Raw genomic sequence first — 24,023 nt, 5'->3', positions numbered from 1 at the left:
TTTTAGGCTTTCTTATAGTGCAGTGATGGCAAATAGCTAGTACACCAGGAATATGGGTCTACAGGAGAGTTGAAGTCCTTAACCACTGTCTTCTATTGGTGCCTGGAATGCAAGCAGAGGGACTGTTTTCTGAAGGGAAGATCTGATGGCATTGTATGGCTTGGTGCCAGTGTGGGCTGATCCATCATATCCATAAGACTCCTCTTATGTTGTTACTAACCCAGTGCAGGAGTCTGAAAAGGAAAAATGTTATGGGAAGAGAAGAGCATGAATATTTTCAGTTCAGTCCCTACCTGTCATATCATCAGCTGGAAGAAAAGAGAAGAAGGAGCAGCATCCCTAGACCATCCTCTTCATGGCTTCCCCCGGTGCTCACCTACCTTTGAGCAGCCAAAATCTGCTGCTAGAGCACCCTCTGCATGTGTGTTTTTTCATCAGGACTTTAATTAGAAAATACAGTCCTCCTCCCTTCCCCCAGTTATCCAAGGAAGAGCCTAATAGCACAATTCCTTTTTTTTTTTTTAACCTTAACTCAGCCAGATTCTTACTGTGCATGACACCTCTCTGTGACATGATTGATGTATCGAGGGTTTCCCTGTTATCTCCTACCTTCATCAGATATGGCACTCAGAGCTTGTCAGTGTCAGAAGTTACATCTGCCTCTTTAGTTGTGGCAGGAGCCCAAACCATGTCTCTTGGATGGGACTCCTCCATGATTCCTTTCCAGGTTGTCAGTTAAGTCTGTTGTTTTCATTTCAGCACGCCTGGTTGCTCTGATCCCAAGGAAACACTCTGCTCTGCTTGGAAGCAATATTTTCAGGAGGACAGCAGCAGTTTTTTGGGCCCTGTTTTCCTGCCTGAATCCTGTGGAGGAAGAAAAATTCACGTTCACATGCTATTCTTTGCTTCAAGGTTATTTAAGAAACCACCGCTGTTGAGCTAGCAGGGGATCCTTCCTTCAGTGACCTTTGCCAGAGCAGCTGATTGGTGTGCCCCAGCTGCAGGCCATCATTTTCTTGGGAAAGTTTGAAAAGTGTCAGAAAAATGACCATCTTCTTTCCCAGCCCTTACTGACGTGTATGGGCTTTGCTGGCCTTTCCAACTCCAGTGTGGGAGAGGTTGTTTGTTTTCCTTTTAAATGTTATCCTGCCATCCTCCTTTTTAAACAATGCTGTATATACATGAAGACTTGCTGCGTATTCAGTGTGGCACATGGATGGAGTGGATGCTTTGAACTGCTTTTTCAACAATGGATTCTGCTTGACTGATAATGAAACCATGGGATAGACCTCAGGGAGGTGAGTCATATGTTAATTTGTTCTTGACGTTTCCTTGGTATGTTAAAAGCTGTGATCTTTCAGAAAAATCTCTTATTATAATTTTTTTTTTTAAAGCTACTTCCCGGGGCCATGGCAGATGCTGTTTTGGAATGGCACCCAATGAGTTGTTCTAATGTAGTTCAGTGCTTGGTTGGCATTCTGCTATTGTGTGAATATTTTTGGTACTTCTTTTACCGCAAAGATATTTTATTAAGAGTGGCACATTGTTATACACATGTGGTGCTATGGAGCTCCAGAATATGCATGGGACATAATGTTGAGCTGCAGAAACACAATAGCAATGAGTCACTGAAATCCCTAGTTGGTCACAAGAGTTTGAACAACTGCAGTGATAATCTTTTGAGACAATGTACAACTCCAGTGGTATTTGCTATCTGCTCTGTGGTCTCCCTCAGTTAGCTGCTTGATTGGCTTGGCTTTGTGGGTATCCTAATCATGTTGGCACAGTCACTTTGATTAACAGAGACATGCAACTTGGAAATCTCTGGGCTTGCACCGACCTCAATAAAGTTGTGTGCTTTTTCTCTTTCCAAATTTCAGCAGCTTCCTGAGGGCACAAGAAATGTTTCGCACAGCTTTCCATGATGGTCTGTGAATATCAAAATGTGGGGTTCAGAGGAATCCGTCTGCATTTCTGTAAATTGGAGGCTCCGAAAGAGTAAATAAATTTAAAAAAAAAAAAAAAAAGGAAGAGAGGAATGCAGTATTCTTAAATCTGTGGGGTTTTTTTCATGGCCTTTCCAGGTCACTTTAAGCATCAGCTTTAGTCCTTTCTTTGGTAAGACAAGAGAGTAGTCTCATCAACGTGACTTTATTTGTGCCTAATCTGGCCAATCTTCTCCTGGTACATCTACAGTATGTTTCTAGGCGTCATGCTGAACCCTCTCTTGATTGTAATTAATTTCTGCACTGCTCTGTCTTCTGAGAGAATGGGCTTGTTCTTATAGTCAGGTAAACAGCCTTGCAGATCCTTTGTCAAAATGAGGGAATGTTTAATTCCTGTTATTCCTCAGATCAGAAGAAAAAGAATTTAGTATCTCATACTACACTTAAGTAAACTGAGTGATATGAAATCCATGTGGTGGTTTTACTAGTGGTTATTCCTCTGTAAGTTAGTTCTCAACCATATATCCCCCAGTCTTCTACTGGTATTTTTAAAGGAAATACAATATTTTCAATGGCCATCATCTACTGCTGTGTGGTCCTTGAATTACCATCTCCACCACCGAAGGTAAGGATGTCTTCTAAGACAGATCAGTCAAGCCAGAAGGGTATTTAACTTAGATAATGTCAAAGGTAAGGTGTCCAGTGCTGAAATTTGAAATAAAATGAGTTTTTGGACACAGACATCCTCATCTATCCACAGACATATTTTGTTTTTAGTATGCTTTCTATGGGGTAGTGCTCCCAGCTATTGAAAGTGTTGTTCTAACAACAGAGAGTTTGTAGATCCCTGCAGTTACATTTAAGGTAGTTTCCAGGACTTGCCTGAGTAGCCTCTTTGTTTCCAAAAAACCTGAAGCTTGTTTCTTGGAGCCTTCTCTCCTCCTTAACTCAACTCTGCCTTGTCTCACAGAGGTTACCAGGTCACATGCACATTTCAGGGGAGTAATCTTTCAAACTTTAAAGCCTTCCCATCTCTTCTCTGTGATGTTGTTGTTAGGGGTCAAACCTCATGCTTCCATTTCTCATTGAAGAATATGTTACTTAAAATACACCACAACACCTGCTTCCTCAACCCACTTTGCCTTAAGTCCTTTTCTATAAGATTTTTTTTTTTTTTTAATAGTGGAAAAGAAATGGGGGATCCTGAGATCGTTGTGCCATGTGGGACATCAACTGAATGTGCCAAAGAATGTGAATATGAGTCTGTTCACAAGTGAGTAGTTTCCTGGTGTTGAAATGTCACCCATTTACAATTATCTTCCCATTCCTCAAACATTTTTTTGGTCTTTAAAAAATCTTTATTCTTTAATTGGAACTTGTAGTAATAACCTGTTCTTGTCCAAAATAATTTTGTTTATTAGTTGTTACTTTGAATAATTCTAGGAATAGTATCTGCATTTTGAATCTTTCAAGAAAAGGGAATCACATTTTTTATCTTGTTTTGCCCCATTAGGAAAAAGCCCATTTCATTCTGTCTCTTGCTGTGTTCTCCTCCTTTACTCTCTTCATTTACAAGAATACTTGGACTTACAGACATAAGTACTTTTAAAATCACTTTGGTTTTTATAGTTTTAGAAGCTGCCATCTTGTCACGAACATTAATTTGACACTGTTAATCCTATACAAACACATTTCTGGTACTGACTTCTTAGGGATGCAAGTCTTTTATGTATATAAATGTAAATGGAGTTTGTTAGCCTGAAAGTGTAGTGCATAAGTCATCATTTTACTTGACTCTCCTTAGTCACCACTTATTACATATGACACCTGCTTTTGTGTTCTAAATTATTTGAGCTGGGAAAAGTTAAGTACACAGTAACTATGAAAATTATCTTCTTTTCAGCTAAAAGCTGTTTTTTAGCTTCTCTTTGGGTACTCTGATTGTAGAATGAGGCATTTACTTACTTTGAACAGAACTGGTGTAAGACTAGAGAAGAATAAAACACTTGGATAACATGACAGGAGAAGATACATCAGCATCTCTATGATTGTTTCTTTAAGAAAACATTAAAAAAGTGGAGAGGTTGAGTTTTCCATTGTTTTGTTTCTACATGTTTTCAAAATGAACTCTAAAATAATGTGAGCTGCAAAAACAATATTGGAATTGGTGGTGGTGGCACTTGATGTCCTCATCCTTCTCTGCCTGCTGCTTGGCAGGACTTCCTTGCTTAAGTTGATGGAGCATTTACCTTGGTAAAAGGAGTGTTGGGGAACTCCTGGAATGCTTCAGAGCAGAAACCCAGCAAGGATGCTCCCCTCCACTCTGGAGCCTGTCTGCTACAAGGAAAAGAAAAAGCCTGGGGGAATCTACATGCACAGATTCAGAGGATTTTGTATGTTGCTTTTGTCAACTGAAGCTGGAATTGCCTCTTATTTTAACAGAGGATATTCTCCTGTTACTTTGGCTGGGAGTTGAGTGTGCAATTTTATCTCAGTGTCACGCTACTGCAGATGCCAGATGGGAAAAGAGACCTTCAAATGGAGTTGAAAATACTGCAACCAAAACACTGGACAGCTTGGGCTGCTGAAAGCCTTTTGCATGAAGCCCTGGCTCCCTTAAAGTAGCTGGCAGTGTTCCCATTGAGTTCAGTACAGCCAGGATTTTGCCTTATATATTTATTCTGATTTATGAAAAGCTCAGTCATTGTGGTATCTAAGCACTGAGATACGGTATTTAGTTACAAACAATCATTTCAAGAGTGATGCCAAAATCTACGCATGCATTAGACTTGGAGATTAAAGAACATAGAGCTTTGGTTGCATGTGCTTCTCCAGTTGTAATTATTCTTCATTCTAAACACTGCAGACCTCCATGCTGTTGGGCACAGAGGGGCTCCAGACTGAAACAAATCAGAAAGATTATGTGATATAGTAAATAGCTATAAATTAATGGATCTTGCTGAGGTGCCAATAACTACCTCGGTTTCCCTGTCAGCCCCAGAGGAATTGATAATTCCTCAGATTTTAGCCAGCCATTGCAGGAAAGGATTTTAATCTTCTGCATTTTTTGACTGAAACTGTTTACCTTGCAGTTACTTGTACAGCACTATGTGCTCTCCATCCTGATGTTGCATTACAATAACTTTCTGCAGAAGAAAGCTGGTTGAGTTCAAGTGCAATCTATCCCAAGGAAAGAGTATCCAGAGCAGCTGTTTTCATTTATATATTTTATTTCTGAAGCTTGTGAGCATTCCAGTGAGAGATGGTATAATTGATTTAAATCAAATTATGAAACACTATACTTTTTATTCTAAAATCCACTTTTCTGGCATTCAGTTCTGTAATGTATCACTCACAGGTAATGCTTGTTGAAGTTGAAGAGGCTGAAAAATACTCCTCTCCATCATGCAGTCCATTGCTACATGCTCTTGCCTCGGAGCTGAAGTCAAGTTTCTGTTGGTAACAGAATCATTGTATCATTAAGGAATTGAGGCTCCATTGCTTCAGGTGAGATACAAAACCTTATTCCTTGAATTTCTTGGTAATGGAAGTGTTCCTAGGTTTTTGGAGGAACATCTTTGTTCAGTGTTTTTTTTTTCTCTTGGAGCGGATATAAATGTACACAGAGCAAATACACGGCAAGCAGAACAGAGCTGTTTTTAGAAAGGGATAACATTGGATATTCATTGCAGCACAGGTTAACCTGCATTTTAAGAGGTTCAAAATATTCAGTGTTCAATTGTTCACTCAATTTTCTAAGTGTTTGCTGAGGCTGAAGACCTCGTTAGTGTGTTAAAAGCTTTCCAGAGTGTTTGTTTTCCCTAATAACTTCTGAACCGGCCAATTTAAACCAGATTTTACGGAGGTTATGAAATTCCTATAAATTTTCTGAAAAATTTTGGCTGAGCGGAAGAAGATGGAACAACTGGTGGTACCAGTAATGGAAAGGCTTCAGCTGGAGCTCAGCCCCTCTCTGCTTAGGTTTGGCCACCCAGCTTGGCTGGCTGGGAGAAACACGGAGGTGTGGAGCACGTGTGCAGCTCTGATCTAGGGCCAGCAGATACCTGTCCATGCAGGGCCATGGAGGAGGGCTCAGAGTAAATTTGTCCTCCATAAGCAGCACAGCAAAGGAACAAAGGGGCTGGAGAGCATCCAGAGATGGGCAACAAATCTGTGGAAGTGTCTGGAGCACAGTTGTCATGAGGAGCAGCTGAGGGAGCTGTGGCTGTTAGGCCTAGGGAAAAAAAGGAGGCTTATCACTCTCTACAGCTCCCTGAAAGGAGGTTGTAGCCAGGTGGGGCTCAGCCTCTTCTCCAAGGTAATAAGTGATAGGATGAGAGGAAATGGCCTTAAGTTGTGCCGAGGGAGGTTTACATTGAACATTAGGAAAACATGGAAAGGGTTATAAAGCCCTGCAACAGGCTTCCCAGGGAAGCAGTGCCCATCCCTGGAAATGTTCAAAAAATGATTGGATATGGCGCTAGAGGACATGGTTTGATGGTGAACATGGTGGTGGCTTTGGGTTGATGGTTGGACTTAATGATGAGGGGTCTTTTCCCACCATCATTATTCTGTGAGTCTACATGAACCTTGCACAAATGCCAAGGTGATGACACACCTTAGAGATCTCTGCAACCTCACTATTTCTGCTGGCTGGTTTGAAGCAGCTGCTGGGGGATGACTGGGGACACATGCCCTGACCTTACTGGCACCATACTGCTGCACACAAGCACGCTGGAGCCACCTGTGACTTTAAGCCTGGGTTAAGATACAGGACAGCAGATTGGGAGGTGATATTGCAGCCTGAGAAACAATTGTACCTAGAGGCAAATCGCTTCATTAGGAGGAGGGTGTTACTAGCTTTAAGGAGCCAGTAATTATGAAACACCATGACAACAGATTTGTATTTATTTACTGGCAGCCACTCAAATTGAAAGTGTATCTCTGAGCAGCGTCAAGTTTCAGAAGTGCTGGTGCTTTTCCACGGAATCCAAGCACTGGCTGGTGTATGTGGACATGGTCATGGCTCTGTGTTTTACACTTCAGTCCCTTGCTCTTTGCAGGGCCTGTGCGTTTGGGACATTTGTTTGCTCGGATGGGCTGGTGAATAAGCGGGAGATTCCAGCTTCAGAAAACATTTTGCTAAAAGCTGTTAAAGCAAATTCTTCGTGCACTGCACTTACCCATAGCTTGTTGTGGGATGAAGGCCTTTTCATAATTTCTCCTGTCTTTATTTTCCCTTCTGGTAGGAAATTTTCTGCCAGGCTATGTCCACTGTGAGCCAAACTTGTGTTACATTTCTCAAGTGCTCAGTTTAAGTGTGTTTGGGAACCACACAGTTGCCTTTTGCTTAGTCCTCGAAGAGGAGTCCCTATCAGTGATGATGTACCCAGATTTCCTTCACAGCCCCTCCTGATGACATTGGAGAAAGCATTTATCCTGGACAAGATAGTTCTCAGCTTCTGTAACACAAATCTGTGCTTATTCTGGGGGACCTTTCAAATAAGTTTCTTGATGATCAATATTCGTAATATTTATTCCTCTCTGCTTAGGAATAGACAGAGAGAGCTGCTTTAAAAAAGGTCTATAGATATAAATAGTCCATTCTGATCACTGTGACTATACCATCACTAGCTGGATTTGAACCTGCTTCCAGTTTAATATCTGATTGCCAATTCTTCGAGCTGTCTCTCAAGGTCAGTGAAGTGGCACCATAAATGAAGTATAAAATGTATCATACCAGTGGTTTACAACAAGCCCACAGCACAGCTCAGATGGTTGATGGGCCATCTCTGTTTATGTCAGCTGTTAAAAACTCATGCACACAGCCACTCTAAGTACTGATGCCATCAAATGTGGTCAACACAGACAGTTCAGCCTGCAAAAGTGAGCCAGAAAAGGCATTAAAATGCTTAGTCTATTACATACTTCCTTATTTTTGTCATTTTGACATTTATGTGTTGTATCATTGAGGCTTTTGAGAAAGAAGACCCAATTCCTGAAGCAAACTGAGCTGAGATGTTCAGTTTATAATGCCACAGCCGTCTGGTTTGCATTTAATTCCAACTGACCACCTGCATGCTGTTAACCTCTGGAAGGTTACTGTGATCACAGTTGTTGTTGTTTATTTAAAAGTTTTGTAGCTGAAGGAAAATATTAGTAATCAGTTACTTAACCTACACTGTTTACTGATCTCATTGAACTTGCAGATGCAGCTTTGCTGGCTAGTGAAAACTGGGAGTCGTCTGGTGCCAGTAATAGCTTGCACTTATTTTTCAGACAGGAATAGGTTGAGCAATTAAAAGAATTTTATTTTCTTTTTTTTTCATAAATATGCTCTTTGTCTGTTGGCTATTTGTCTTAAATGTCAAAATCCAAAATATAACTTAGAGCATGTGGAAGGTAGCTCTTAAATGAGCCAAACTTTCACAGAGGCATGCTTGAGTTGTGAGTGCTGCTGGTTACACATGCAAACCCCCAGAGCTGCACATGAAAACGTACAGGAATTGCAGAGGCAATTCAAGTGAGTAAGACAGATGCGTTCATATTAATGTTCTCTGGCCAGGAGTACTTAAATTGCTGTAATGAAGCATTTTACTAAATGACAGCATTCGAAAATTAGGCATTACTTCTTCAAAAGTACCAGCTTTTCTTTTTTTTTAAATATGCTTGTTGCCAACACCCACCTAAGCCTGTGAACAGGGGGCCTGTTTCTCCTTCAAACCTCCCCTTTCTTCCAACAAGAGCAAAGTTCCAGGATTTGGTGACTTTTAAACTGTGGCTTCAGCTGCACCTGTATTCCTCCAAGAGCTTAGCACAAGATCATACAGTGGTTGGTCTCCAAATAGAGCATTTGGTTTTATTACAAGCACCACCTAAGCTTTCAGTTTGAGGATGTGCTGTTGGTGTGGGCTACTGGAAAAGCTTTTTCAGGTAGGACTGATTGGGTGCCTAGGGGGTAAGGGGAGAGAGTTATTTCTGCATTCAAAATCTTGAATTTCAATTTCAAATCAAGGGCCAAAAGTGGTTTGGTCTAAGATAGTAAATATGTATTCTGGCTCCAAATCCATTTCTCTGATTAACCTGGGTTTATCTATCACCCTGTTTTTTTTCTGACCACAGTGTGCTGGGCTAACTACTAGGACTGCAGTTCTAATTTCTGAAAGAAAGAGAATTCAATTTCCAGCTGAAATTTAGGAACGCTCAATGTCAACACCTTTTTCAAAGAGCCTGTGTAGTTGAAAACCAAATTTTCCACCAAAAAGCCGTGAAGTAAAACTTTCTGCCAACCTCTCTTAACCTCTCTACTGCTTTATTGGGTTTTTGTTTGCTTGTGTGAGTGTCTGTGGGGACACTTGGGCATGTGGATTCAAATGAGCTGTTCAAATAGATTAAACAACTTTAAACCCCTCTGTGGTCTTTAGAAGTGAATTAGATTAAAGTGAATTAGAGCTGTTTTAATTCTGAATGAGTGAGTCCACATGGGCTTAATATAGTTGTATACAGAAACCCACATTAAAATCACATCCTTAGTTAACTCAGATTGTTTCCCTTGTAGACAAACCCATCCTGTGTCTGTTGAGCAGGACATACAGAGCTTGCTTCACCCATAACTTGCACTATTGACAAGCAGAGGAGCTAAATCAGAAATGATTTTGTACTGGTATAAATGGTTCCACAAACAATAGGTTGGTAATGCATCTGGCCTGGGATGTGTCCAGAGAAAGAAGCTGGGCCTGAATAGCTTTTAGCTCTCATCATTGAAATCAACAATGCTTGCCAGAAGAAAGCCTTCAGCATTAATTCCATAAGCTATAAATTATTACAGGTCTCTGATTCCTTGGAATGAAATTCAATAGATAGATGGCAGAGAAATATTATTAATGGATGGTTTACTACGTTCCTAACTGCACTGACTTCATGAGAATACATTATATTACTATCTGGAATAGCAATACTAGGGATTTATTAAAATGACTGAGTATGCATTGTTAGCTAGGATACCATGCTATATTGGAAACATAAAGTATTCTGCATCAAAGCATGTAATCTACATCTTTCCTTTTCATCCTTAATTTGATTATGAACTATTACCATGCTTTGCCATAAAATAGGAAAGTTGTACATTTTGATGGTTTCTCAAATGCTGATTTTACTTTCTGCACAAATACTTTGTATCTTTTCAGCATAATTATTTAGCAGCCATTTCAGGTTAATTATTGTCATTAACAATATGAGTCCTATGAGGGAATATCAATTAAAATATGCACAGCTGAACTTTCAAATGAGTAAATAATTTAGTTTTTGAAAATGACTGGAAACAGCAGGGTAACAGTCAAAAGGGGAACAATTATTTTAATGCTTATTTGACAAATGAGTAATTTTTACAGCAAATTAGTTTCTTATTGTAGCACCCCTACTGGTAACTAGAGAGAAACTGTTAACATGAGTTTTAAAAATAAAACCTGCTAAGATATGCATGCAAAGTTAAGGAAATAATTTGTAAGAAGAAAAGGTGATTGTGATACACATTGTTAGCTGAAGAATGTTGCCATGGGAATCTAATTAGGGATATAAATCACCCAAAATTATGTTTATATATAGGGCTGGGTACATTAAAATCATATGCACAGTTATACATCAGTTTTGTTCTTCTTTGTCAAAGTATTGATGATAGATCCTCATTGCTCTTCATTCTTGACGCCACTAAATATAGCAATTAAAACTTAATAATTTGTGGAACTGCTTATCACAGTAGCAATGGCAAGAAAAGTTAACAAATGGAACATGGAATTCCAGGTGTAAATATATGATGTTCACTCATTTGCATAACAGAAAGGAATGTAGAAAAACTTTGCAAGGTGATTGAGTTTTATCCCTGTTTTGGGGAAAGTTTTAACATACACATTGACTTTTTAGCAACGCCATCCTGGTTGTTTATGCAGTTATTTGGGAGGGGCAGGGTGAAAAAAGAGAAACTGTGTAGAAACCAGAGCTATTGAAAATGTTTGTGGTTTTTTTTTAAGCACTGAGAAGGTGTTTCAAGACCTTCTATATGACTTAAAACAGAAAGGGAATTTCAGCAAAGGTGTTCTTTGTCTTCCTCTTATTTGCATGCTCCGTTTCATTTCTGATTTTCATGTTCAGCCTGATTACTGCCTGTAGTCAGCCCCAGTGCTGCTGATGGTTTCCCACAGCTATGAGTTGGTGTAAGTGGGTAGTTCATAGTGAAAGAGTGATTAACAAAGACAATTCAGAATTTCTCTTAGGTTTCAGTGACTCTTTTTTTTTCTTTTTTGTTAATCCCTCTACTGAGTGAGTCAAACTGTAGTCCTGAGTTGCACTGAGTACTATTGAGTCTTGTGCCCAAAGGAGTTTCAGTGTAGGTGACCAAACCTTTTAATGATGCTGGGGCTTGCTGGACTGGGGAGTGCAAAGTAGGTAGCCCTGGCATGGTAAGGAAAACAAATTTAAGAAAATAATGCTATGACAGTGAAAAGCTGAACTTGCCATTTCTTGGCAGGAGTGAGCAGTTGTTTCTACTCTCACTAATTGCTCAAATTCGATTTTAAACTTTGTTGCCACCAAACGTTTTGCACTCTGTTTTGGTCCAGAGGCACATTTTGGGACTTGATTCAAACTTGCTAGGAAGTAATCTTCCTTGTCCACATAAGCTTTGTGCAATAAAGGGAATTTCAGTGCCCCCAGTGTGGCCACACGCTTTCTGTTGACATCCACAACAGAGCATGTAATTAAGGGTGTAGATTTAGTGCTGTCTCATTTGAAAAGCTGCTAGAATTTCAGTGTCATTTTGACAGAGGTATTCCCTTAGTAGGGTATATCTTCCACATCTTTTTTTCTTTTTTTTTCAGTGACATAATCAGACAAAGGGGAAGAACCATATGAGATGTTGAGAAACTTCATATTGTATGCTAGAGTAGCTAGGGTTGTTGAAGGCTGGAATCAAGGAATGACTATGAGCCAAGGAACATCCTGTCTGATCTGTTGAGGAACCTTTCCAGTTTTTGTGTAAACATTTATTTCACAGTAGAGCCTCTTTAAGACAGTTTCACCTTTTTTATTTGTCCACTTCACCACAGCATTCTCTCACCCCACCTCAAGCCACCACACAGTTTCTCCCTGAAATCTCACAGCACAGAAATTCCATAGGAAAACACAATGATGTCATTTCAGTCAGACCATAATTTTCCAGCTGTTGGAAGAAGGCACATTGTGGTGTTTATTTCACTACTTATAAAGATTTGTGGCAAGGAGGGAAATACTTTACTTCCAAGATCATTGTTCGAGCAATTGAAACTGTTCATGTGGAGCTTTGTGCCAAAGTGGGGGGAGGCAGAAGGGACAATGCAGGATGCATGGCCTGTAGGTAACTGTGTGCATGAAGCCTCAGAGGAATTAAAGAATATTTTTCATTGCTGTTCTTATGGCAAGAAGGAAAGAGGCATGGAGTAGGCAGCTTTTCAGCATGCCTGTGCCAGTGTGAACTTTTGCAGTTCCCATTATTTCCTTTGCATTTGGGAAAGCTTCGCGTGGATCAAGCAAGCTCTCACCTGGGCTGGTGTCAGGTTGTCTCTTACATCTATCATGGACAAGCCTTTGTCCTGAGCTGCTGGCTCTGCTGTCAGCCAGAGCTCTATTGATGGTGGAAATGGCTGATTGTAACATTGGTCACTGTGGATTTAAAAACCTCGTGGCAAAGAGTTCCAGAGCCAGCTGAGACTTTCAGCAGCTTAGATTCCACTGAAAAAAAAGATTCTTGGATGTTGCTTAACAATACTCAAACCACCAAACAAGTCCTGAGCCCTGGAATATCTCCTCTGTTCAGAGTGGTGAAGCTGCATCATGCTGTATTAGTGACCCAAGTGTTCCTCATGCTCCACAAAAGCCCTTGCATGTCTCACAGTCTAGAGATATGTCCTCTCATCTTTGGAGATGACCAGGTGTCCTCCAGCAAGTGAATGGGGACGAAGCAGGCAGGTGTCTGAGAGACCTCACATACTTTGACACACTCATTTCCCATTAGTTAAGTAGCACAGTGGAAAGTGGGGTGGCTCTGACATGTGAAACTTTTGGGACAGTCCCTCTCAGTACTTCAGTCAGGAAATGTAAGCTGAGCTCACCCTCTAGCTCATCTGAGAACTCCAGAAGGGCTGGATGCAATAATGAACAAAAGCCTTTTGGATGCTGCTGTTGCTCATTTTTTCACTGTGTGGGTCCATTAAAGCATTGCAGCCTTTTGGGAACTCAGCTGGAAGAAGAAAACAGGCCTGGAAAAAATAACTGCATTATGTGAGACCACTGGCTACTGCTGGAATTGTGTCAGTTCGTAACATGTTAGGCAGGTTCCCCATGCATCCGCTGTGAAGCTTCTGCTGACAGGACTTGAGCTCTAGCAGTGAGAGCAGCCAACAACAGCAAAAAAAAAAAGCTGTGGGCTCTTGGATCCTGTGTGATTCCAGAGGCTGTGGGCAGTGTTACTCAGTAGGATAGAAAATGAAACTGTTGAAATATTCTCCTGATGTGTCCTGCAGCTTGTAAAGACAATCACCTGTTCAAAGGGTGGAGGGAAGATGCGTAGGTGAGTCATAAACAAAACAGCTGCAGGTTTAATTTAGTCCCCAGATTTTTCATTATGGTCAATTCCACATAATTTAACTTCACTCTTTCCCTGCCCTGCATGCCTTTTCTGTCACGCTTGGCACTACATTCAAAATGCCAGTTTAAGAGAATAAAAGTAGTCCAGTGCAGAAGTGTTTGCTAGCTGGACACACAGTAGCCACCCCTCACAGGCTATCGAAGCATGTACAGAAGCAGAGAGGCTGAAGTTTGTCATTGATTTGGTCTAGAAATTGAAGCAACCCCTTGAACTTGACACATAAATATAGTCACTTCAGCTTTTAACCCTGCTCCCCATTACCTCATCATATTTTACCATGAAGGAAACATATGCTATAATGTATTCTTTGTCAGATACAGTCTGCACCCTTGTGTAAACTGCTTTTTCAGTCCTCTTCCCATGCAGACACATTCCCCAACAGGCATTCCTCAGACATGCCAGTTAATGCTTTACTGCTTAGCAAATCTATCGGATTAACACAATTACAGTAAAAGCGCGGGACAAAATAAATATTCCCCAAAGAACCTTTAGGAGGATTTTGCCATTTCTTGGTTAGTAAGAGATGATCCCTCAACAGACACCAGGCTGACCTTGCTTTCGTTTCTCTTATTTCATTTGTCCCTATGGAGCAAGAAAAATATATCACTGTATGGGCAGCAGGAGAATGAACAGCCTGGTATTATCTGTACTTTTTGATTCAGTCTGCAGGGAAAGCTGAGAGTCAGGGGAAGAATCAGGGAACTTTGTGTTCAGCCAAATTCCAAAGCTTTTGGTGTCTGGCCAGATTTACAAAACTTAATTGTACGTTTGTATTGTGTGTTGCAATATCTCGGAGGTTTGCAAAGTGGTTCTCGTGGATCTCTTTTGGGCGCTTGGCTACTCCAAAAATTCCTACTAAACACGTGTACAGCTTCCATGCTCACAGTACAATGTCCAGGTTGCCATGCTCACTGGCGTGGTGGTCTCTTACCTACCTAGTTATTGCAAGGGAAGCACAGAGGGAAGTTGCTCTGAGGCATATTTTTCCTTGGGGTGTTTGCATCAACTCCCACTTCCCCAACAGCAGCGTGGCAGAAATGAGTGGGAGCTGGTCATACCTGCCTCAGTGTTCTCTCCCAAAGTGCCCTGAGGCAACTCTAGCTCTTTCAGTTGTTCATTGTTAGTATTTTCCTTTGAATCTTGTTGCAGTGGATGGCAATGCTGCTTATTCCTTATAGAGGAACCACTGATGGGTTTTTTTTTCCATCACTCTTAACTTCTTGGTCCAACTGGGTTAGCCAAGCTTGGAAATCTCCAGTGAGTTTGGATCTGAATGTGACTGGATCGATCTGTGCTACTGCCAATACCTCTTTAGGGGATAGGGGGAGAGAGAAAAGGAAAAAATGAAGGCAAACACTGAATTTATAGCACTCCAGATGTCAGAGAATTGAACATAAAAGTGCAGATGCCTTATAGTCAGGCAGACTGCTCAAATATATGCAAATGGGTGACAAGTTTATGTGAATATGGTTGAAAAAAAGAAAAAGCAAGGGGAAAATGCTTAAATAACCCTGTTCTTGCTGTAAGGCTTGGACACTGGGTTTGGTGGAAGTCAGGATTGTGATGACCCAAAGAAAGCCAAAGCCCTGGTAAATGTGGCCAGCTGGGCAGACTTTGATTGGTTTTAATGTTCTTGGACATACCATTAAAGTAATATAAATACATACCTCCTAAGTTATGGGGCCTATTGATCAAGCTTTTCCTTGCACCGCAGTATTTAGAGTATTCTGCAAATCATCTTCATGGCTAGCTGTGAGAGATGGCTACAGTGTCTTCAGTTAGGGTGGTGTAAATGTATGGATTTAAGTGAGAGCAGATGTACTTGCACGTACATTTCACATATTGTTTGGGGGTAACTAAACAATTCTTTCTGTCAAATGTGCTTCCAACTTGTGAATTAATTATATCTGCCTTCCTGCAAACTGTTTAAGAGCAGCTGGTCTTCCTGGCATTTTTATTAGCATGCAAAGAAGCTTCTCCCAAGCATGAAATGCCAAAAGGAAAAGGCTCTGGCTAAGTTCTAGCATGGATAGACAGAGCTGAGTGGTGTCTGTCTGCAGCCAGGTGAAGGAAAGAGCAAATGGTTGTCAGTCTAAGGCATGCCTCTGTGTAAGACCTTGATTAACTTTCTATGGCTTTTTGGTTAAAAGAAACTTAAATTTATAGTTGTAGGCAGCCATAACGTTGAGGAAAACTGATACAGTCTGGATAATCTGCTGCTAAACAGCTTGTGTGGGTCTGTGTCCAAACCCCATGTCTTTAAATAACATTTCAAGCCAACTAGCTTTTCTGGATTCCTTTGCTTAAAACGCAGACAGGATTTTTGGATGGCAACTGCTATTAACGTTACCAAGCATTGCTCGGGTGTGTTCTTTGTTCATTTGTGAAGGAACAGACCTACCGTATCCATAGCCCCATGATGCAATACTAGAACCTTTTTAAAAGTTATTAAACAGGTTGTAAAATCTCCTTTAAAAATGTGCTTCGATTTGTACAGTTTTTAGAAATGGCAAAGGACAAAACCACATCCTTAGCCCCCCTGAACTCCTGAACAGCCCAACCCTCCCCTCCTCTCCCCTCCCCTCCAAAAGCCTTAATTTACAATGTCTTGGTTTTACTATATAGAAAAGGTGAGAAAAACAATACAAGTTATACAGCACACTTGAAAATACCAGCTTATATGAGCTAACACTGGCAGTTAACATCTTAGATTTTTTTCTCAGCAATAAGCTACATCTGCAGAACTTATGAGTTGGGTTTTATAAAGTTCACAATTCAAAAATGTCTCTGTGCTAAAGGGCTTTGGCTTTCTAGCTCAGGGCAAATTTTATATGCTACAGTCTGTAACCATCTTTGTTTCTAGAGAAGTATATGCATGGATCATGGATTAAAACATTTTACTACGTGCCATGTGGGTTTTATTATCTGAATAGATCATATCCTAAACAGGTCAACTGCCTCTGATTTAAACGCATGGAGAATGGGAAACAGCGTTTATTCATGTAGTGGGTTTATCATGTGGTACTGCAGCTATTCTTCACTCCCAGCTGCTACCCAAAAGGGAGAGCAGGATGCTGGGCATCTGAAATCAACATCAAATCTAATCCCACTTCATTTCAATAGATGAGAGTGTTGGTGTAAAGAAATAAGTCTCAGCAGTGATTGTGATGAGGCGTTATATATGGTGTTATATATGGCATATATATATATATGTTATATATATAAGGGAGCTCGACGTAGAGTTCTCTCCTGTTCTTCCTGTTTGCAAGATTGTCTCTTTGACAAAAGCTGATCTCTGCACCAGGAACCATAGTAGAGACCAATGAGACGGTGGTACAACTGCACCCAAAATATAGAAGGTCAGGCATTACTGGGACTCCAGGCACCTCTGCAGATACTAAAGTGCGTTGTGATTGTGTAGAATGGAAAACACAAAAGGTGAGAGTATTTGGATATCAGAGGGGAAACATTAGAAGAATAAGTAGGTATAATATCTGTGAATGGGAACAGTTGTCTCTGTGGGATAAAGCCAGGAGGGGTAGTATTACTACTACATATTTATTGTTACAATTAGCTGCTATTAAATATGTTTCAGTATTGCATTATTGTTTTCAGTGAGACCAAGCTGACTATTATATATCTGTGCAACAATTTCCCAGGGGAAGTACAGGGAAGCTATTTACTGATTTGCTTAAATCTCTGTTGAACAAAGCAGTGGAAAATACTTTGTAGGAAATAATCATCCATTGGCAGGAGGCTGGAATAGGTTACATAATAGGGATCGTATTTCTGTGACTATGAATGATTCTGTTTATACAATATTCATTGCTGGTCATGTACCCTAGACTTTGCTTATTTTTGTCTCATCCCAATATGATAAGAAATTAAATTCAAGTTACATTTTTGTCCAAGCATTCTAGAAAATAGTTCAGTGTTTCTTGTCTAAATTTGTGCACGATGCTATCACCGTGCACACAAAGTCTTGCTTCTCCTGGAGAAATACATGTTTTCCTGCACAGTTTTCATGGACTGAAGTATCTATTTTCAAAAAGGGAGAAGAGAGAGGGTCTTGCAAGTTATGCACTGATCAGTGTAACCTTGGTATCTCAAAAGGTATTAGACACTAGAACAAATTATTAAGCAGTCCATGTGTAAGCACCATCCAGATAAAAAGGTGATAAAAGAGAGTCAACACATATTTGTCAAGAACAAATAATGTTAAACCAATCTAGTTTCCTTCCTTCCCAGGGAAACTGACTTAGTGGATAAGGTGAAAGTGGTAAATGTGATACATCTTGACTTAAACCAGGATTTTTGACACTATGGAAGATTGTATGCTCTCATATAAACCAGAGAAATTTGGCCTAGATAACAGGGGAGGGCCTGATTCTTTGAAAACCCACACTCAGAAAGTAGATAGCAGTGATGCCCTCCTAAAAGGAAAATTCATTTTTTGCTCTTGAAGAGGCTTAATTATGGGCCTGGTTTCTGTCAATATTTTCATTAGCGCCTTGAATGATAGAATAGAAAGTGAACATGTAACATTTAGACTGAGGTTACAGAAGTGCTTTAGAACACAGGATTGGAAGAGCAAAGGAACATGATACATTGGGGAAAATGTATCAGTGTGAAGGCACTCAGATTATAGAAAAGTAGTCGGTGTCAGAGGATCTGTAACCACACGGGGGCTTGGCAGCAGGAGGGAAAATGGAGCTTTGGTGCCTGGAAAGTGGAATGGGAATAAAAGATGAGGTATTAAGAGAGCAACTCTTAGTGTGCAAGACATCTCTGTCCAGTGGTGAGAAGTCAGCAGCTGGATTTCTGGACCTGTGTTTTTTCACTTCTTTTTAAAGTGATGCAGATGAGTGGGATGTAACCTAGAAGAATGACCCAAATGATTTGAGGCTTAGAAAATACAATCTGTGCTGAAAGACTGAAAGATTTGTGTGTGTTTGTCTATAAAAGATATGTCTGAGGAAGGATATAAGGCTTGTAGGCAATTGCTGTTAGAAAGGGGATGCAGGTCTATCAGTCACTGTGGCTGTGGAGCGTAGGATCGCAAGCACTGTATTTTCACACATGTTTAATAGAAGGCTCTCTGTAAAAACTAATCTGAACTCAGATTTAGCAGATCAGTGCTTTACTTGCTCAGGCATGTGGAAAGTGTATCACACACTTAGCTCTCAGCAGTGCTACTGACCCTGATCTGTGCTTGTTGCTTTCTCTGCCCAGATTGCCATCATGTCTCTGCATTTAATTTGATATCTATAAGTGCAGTGTGTCTTTTGCCTTACATTCAGCTGTCAGTGTTTTCAAAGGGGTGGAGTTACCTTAAAGATGTGAAAATAAATCCAGAGATTGGTTTCACCTGTAGCAAAACAAGGGTTTTGGCAGTTTAAAAAATATCTGTATGGATAAGATTGCTAATCACTGGAATAAATTACCACTCTCTTGTGAAGGTTTTGAGAAGTTTGATGGACACATTTCATGGCTGCAAATAGACTTGATACTGCTTCTAGGTAAGAAGATAGACCAGGTGTCCTCTCAGGATTCCTTTTAGTCTGATGTCTGTGTGATTTCTGTGACATAATGTTTAGCAATAATACAATATATTTTATATCCCTGCAAAAAAAGCACAGAACTGACATAATCCAGGCACTTTTGCTTTATGTTGAGAGATGAAAATGTAGGTAGGCATTCATAAAAGTCTCAGGAAAATAAATGCCTGATTTGACTTTAAATATAAATGAACATGATAGGAATGATATGCTGAATAATGACCCTGCAAAAAAAAGCCAAAAAAACCTAGCTCAGTTCCTCAGTACTAACTATCACAGGGCATTGATTATCTATCATGTCTAGTTTGTGTGATAACATAAGAATTTAAATTGTAGCCTCACCCAGAACAAACACAGATGCATTTTCTCTAGGTGTTAATCTCCCAAAGGCCCACAGTCTTGTAATGTAAACAGACCTTGGAGCCCCAGCCTGGTTCACTCTGTATCAAATAAGCTGTATTAATATCCTGGGTCAAAACTTCCTTCAGGCAGCCTGAGGGCAGCAGCCATCCAAATCCATGTGCACTGACACCTTCCCAGCGACAAGCCTCTCGGTGCTGGACCCTTGATTTATGGAATGTATGTTTTCTATTTGTGCGAAATGTAGTGTTTATTTGACACATGAGGCTTCTGATAACTCTGCTGTTGTTAAATTTCATCCTGCTTCTGCGGGGAATGTTTACCCTGCCCCCAAATGAAAGCTAAGGAGGGAATGAAGGGGAAGGCTGCAAGGAAATTTCCCTGTGCTCCTTAAAACACTGCTTTGAGAAAGGGCTCTGAAATCACACCTGCTCATTCCAGCTCCCACTCTTAGCATTTTCTCCATACTGGGGAACCTCTACCTGGCATTGGTGAAATTTTTTTTTTCCTCCTAATTCACTACCATACAGCCCCTGGCTCTTAAATTGGATTAGGTGCCTACTAAATCAGTGACCTGGGGTGATGTGCTCTAGGTGCCCTCCAACTCTTCCTGCAAGGCTCCTTCCATTACTGCCATGCCAGCTGTAGGAATTATCTTGGATGCTGTTGGAGACTGTCGTGGGAGGGTGGCTGTATTCTGGTGCCTTGCCTTGTTTGTGCTGTGAGTAGCCTCTCTGAAGGCAGAAAGGCAGAGGGCAGTCTTTGTCTTCTCTGCACAGGGCCCGGGAGGCTGTTAATACATGGCACATGTCCACGGAAAACAATAGCTACATGAGAGATGGCTGTGTCCCATGGGTGGCCTTTCAGGAGCAGGGAGATTTTGAAACAAAAATGCTGCTGTGCCCAACTTCCCTTGTGTACATGCTGCTACCAGAAGCTCCCCCTACGAATCTCTTTTCTTCAGAGCCAAAGCCAAATCCTGCTGCAGTCCATAACCAGAGGAGTTTCCTGCTGGCTTCTACAAGAGACTTGTCCGAGGGTGGCATGAAATGGCTCCCAAACAGCAAATCCTTCCAGATCCCCTCTTGTGAATATTGTGGATTAGCTCCACGGCTAGTCTGGAATATGACCCCACCCTCACCCATTGTTGATTAACCCTTGGAGATTTGCTAATCCTGGTGGTGGCTCCTCTGTCTGTGGTTATGGTGGCAAGATGGGGATTGTTGCAGGGTTCAGTACCAAATGTGAAGTGTTAAGGACTTTGTCTGTTTCTCCTATAAATTCTGTGTTGTTTTATTAAGTCTCTGCTCATAATACAGAGTGCTTGCAAGCCCTGAAAAAACTCCCAGTCCTACCTAAAGATCATTTGTATGAATTTTAAGGAAAATCCTTGAAAGATTTGACCCGAAGAAAAGTTTGCACTCATTTTTTCTGGTTATTTTTGGCACTGCATCTCTGTCTTAGAGGTATATGAAATGTCAGCTCTGGTCTCTCATGGCTTCAGTGAGGGATTCTGAGCATTTGGGAAGCAAGTTACTGTCTGTTTGGTTTCAGCTAGAATAATGTATTAAATTTTCAGACTAGCCTTTCTTCAAGCATAGTGTTGACAACATGCTCAACTCATAGCCCTTGTAGTTAGATGGATATTTACCAAAGTAACTCATTTTAAATCATTTAACAAAAATGGAAACAAGCAAAAACCTCAAAACAAAATACTTTTCTGACAGATTGGTAGTTACTGTTCTGGTGTGAGTGACTTTACCCCTTCCTCAGTCATCAGTGTTTTTTCCCTGGGACCTTTGGTATTACACCCCCCAAATGTCCAGCCTTCTAGTTACATGAAGGCATAAACAAATAAAAATAAGAACAAATAAAAGGCAAGAGCCTGATGTGTTTTCAGTTGTACATTGCTCCTAATGAAAGTCATGTGTGCAAAAACCTCAGTGATTTTGTCCTGGCTTACTGAAATTAAACAAAGAATGATACCTATTTATAATCCCGAGCGTTCTGCCAGTAATATATTTTATCACTATGGTTGCAAAAAAACAAATAGCCACTAAGGAAGTATTTTTCACAAAAATGAATGAGCATGGAGGGTTCCATGGAAAGAGTTGCTGCTTGTGGTGGAGTAGTGGGGAAATGTGAAGCAAGTGAGGAGAAGTAGGTAAAAGCAATAAGGGACTTTACTTTTATTATGGTGCTGATATTTACTATGCCCTTTCATTTCATCAACTTGGTTTGAAATAACCTTCGGTCACTTGCATAGGCTAATTGTTCTACTGTAGTTTCATCAGGGAAGAAAAGCAGGATATTTAAAATAATTTCGTTTATTTGTAATTAGAAAGCAAGCAACTTGATTTCTTTTTCTTTTCTTGAATTGATTGCATTTAATAAATACAACAGAGCCCTTACCAAAGTGTTCTCAAAGTAACGTAAACCACATGTACCATCCCATGAAGAAAGGACATCAAAATTGAATTTCTGAATGGTTTTATGTAAATTAATTTATTGTGGCTAAATGTAACCAGCCTCCTTTTCTGCTGCCCCATTGTGTTCAGAGCTCACCAGTTGGCATTAACTGCATAATATGGTCCCTAGGAGGGAGTGGCCAGAACATCATAATGGTTGATCAAGTGAGGCTATAGGTGAGAGCAAAGCAGGAATCTCTTCTCAAACTCTACCTAATCCAAAAAATGCCTATTGCAGGCAATATGCTATGTGTGACAGGTCTGAAAAATGTAATAGCAAGATTCAGACCTGGTGCTCATCCGTTTCAGAGAGCATGCGCAGAGTTCCTTGGTGGTGGCAGCTATTCTGGGAAGAGCTCTGCAAGCTGTTTGAAAAGTGAGACTCCAGGTTTTACTGGAGCATTCAGGGTATGAGCACCTCTCATCACCAGTGGTAACAAGCTTGAAGGTGTGGTGTTCAAATCCTGTTTGTCACACCTTCAAGGACTCCTCTAGATGAAATTTTCTTTACACTTGTCATCTTCTTAAAAAAAAAAAGTGATTTATTCTTAGGGAGGGAAACTTTTAAAAGACATTTGTAGCATAAAACCCTTTTCTTTTCTTTTTTTTTTGGTGCTGCACCTCTGTCTCTTGCAGATGTGAAGAGCTGGTTTAGGTCTGGCATCTTCTATAACCCCACATTAGCACTTGCCTGTCATATCAGGTGTGTAAAACTAGGCTGCCTATTATACAGTGAGCTGTGATTGAATCCTTTATTTATGACTTCTGCCCCACATTGCATTAATTAGAATGCAAATTAAGTGTTTCCTGGAAAGCTGCTGTTTACTTCTGGCATACTTTACATGTTTCATTAGTCTTAGGACCCTGACAGTCAACTTATGTCAATTTAACAAGTTATCAGTCAGCAGAGCTGCTGTAATTGTACGTAAACATGTGCGTAGGCATTGTGGGCTGCAATGGGATGCAGACTTGGGTTTGCTCCAGCAAAAGGCATTTAAGATATGTTATCTTGTCTTAGCTACTGGGCTTGGCTAATTAGAGGTAAATTTTTTCCAACAGCATAACTTGATCTTGTGTGTGAATATTTAATTTACACCAGTGCTTCTGAATTTGACTTTTTAAGGTGTTTTTGACAAAGATTCTCAGTTTTCACTAGAGAGTATGTTATTTGAGCTCTGCACTTGATAGTAACTGAACAGTCTGTATCCCAGGAGTAGCAGGACATGAGAATCATAGAATGTTTTGGGTTGGTTGGGACCTTAAAGACTATCTAGTTCTAATCTTCCTGCCATGGACAGGGATGGCACCGACTAGACTAGATTATTCAAAGCCCATCCAACCTGGTCCTGGACACTTCCAGGGATGGGGCATCCACAAACCTCTCTGGGTAACCTATTCCACTGCTTCACTACCCTCTGAGTAATGGATTTCTTCATAACATCTAATTTAAACCTGCCCTCTTCCATTTTAAAATCACTGCCTCCTGCCAGTCCCTATTTGCCTATATAAAAAGTCCCTTTTCCTTCTTTCATAAGCCCCTGTAAAGGTACTGGAAGGCTGCAATCAGGTCTCCTTGGAGTCTCCTCTTCTCTGGGCTGAACAACCCCAACTCTCAGCCTTTCTCCATCAGAGAGGTGTTCTATCTAAAGGTTTAGATCTTTAGTGATCTCTTTTGAACTCAGTCCACATCCTTCTTGTGCTGAGGACCTCATTAAGGACCATGTTGAGGTGGATTACGACTGAACAGACCACAAATTATAGAGTTTTCTTTTCTGTTTTAACCACACAATTTAGCATTTCAGCCTGTGTTTTCATGTATGTCCCTGTTTACCAGCCTTTAGGAGCTGATGCTTACTGGAGTAGTGGCTGTGCTCAGTGCCTCTCTAGGCCTGAGGCCATCTGCTGAGGTCTGGCAGTCTGGCTGAGCCTCTTGTGCCAGGCTGCCTCACCTTGCTGGCACTGACCCACAGAACTTTGTGAGAGGATTGGTGGCCTGTGTGGAGCTTCTCTTGTC

At 40.7% G+C, this 24,023-nt stretch overlaps 1 long non-coding RNA gene across 2 annotated transcripts in view; it reads left to right on the top strand.

Moving 5' to 3' along the window:
* LOC146438991 (uncharacterized) overlaps positions 1 to 24,023 on the top strand; it is a 207,858-nt gene that overhangs the window by 100,918 nt on the left and 82,917 nt on the right. The window contains exons 4-7 of one of the 2 annotated variants that reach the window (XR_014850611.1): positions 760 to 1,298; positions 3,130 to 3,219; positions 5,305 to 5,453; positions 16,928 to 17,051. This is a non-coding gene — a long non-coding RNA (uncharacterized LOC146438991). Of the gene's footprint in view, positions 1 to 759; positions 1,299 to 3,129; positions 3,220 to 5,304; positions 5,454 to 16,927; positions 17,052 to 24,023 lie in introns of those variants that run through there. The other variant, XR_014850610.1, reaches the window with a different exon arrangement.

This window comes from Lichenostomus cassidix, chromosome 3 (genome assembly GCF_008360975.1).
Source record: "Lichenostomus cassidix isolate B80296 chromosome 3, HeHo_3.0, whole genome shotgun sequence".
NCBI lineage: Eukaryota > Metazoa > Chordata > Aves > Passeriformes > Meliphagidae > Lichenostomus > Lichenostomus cassidix.
This window is presented reverse-complemented; position numbering and strand designations above follow the sequence as displayed.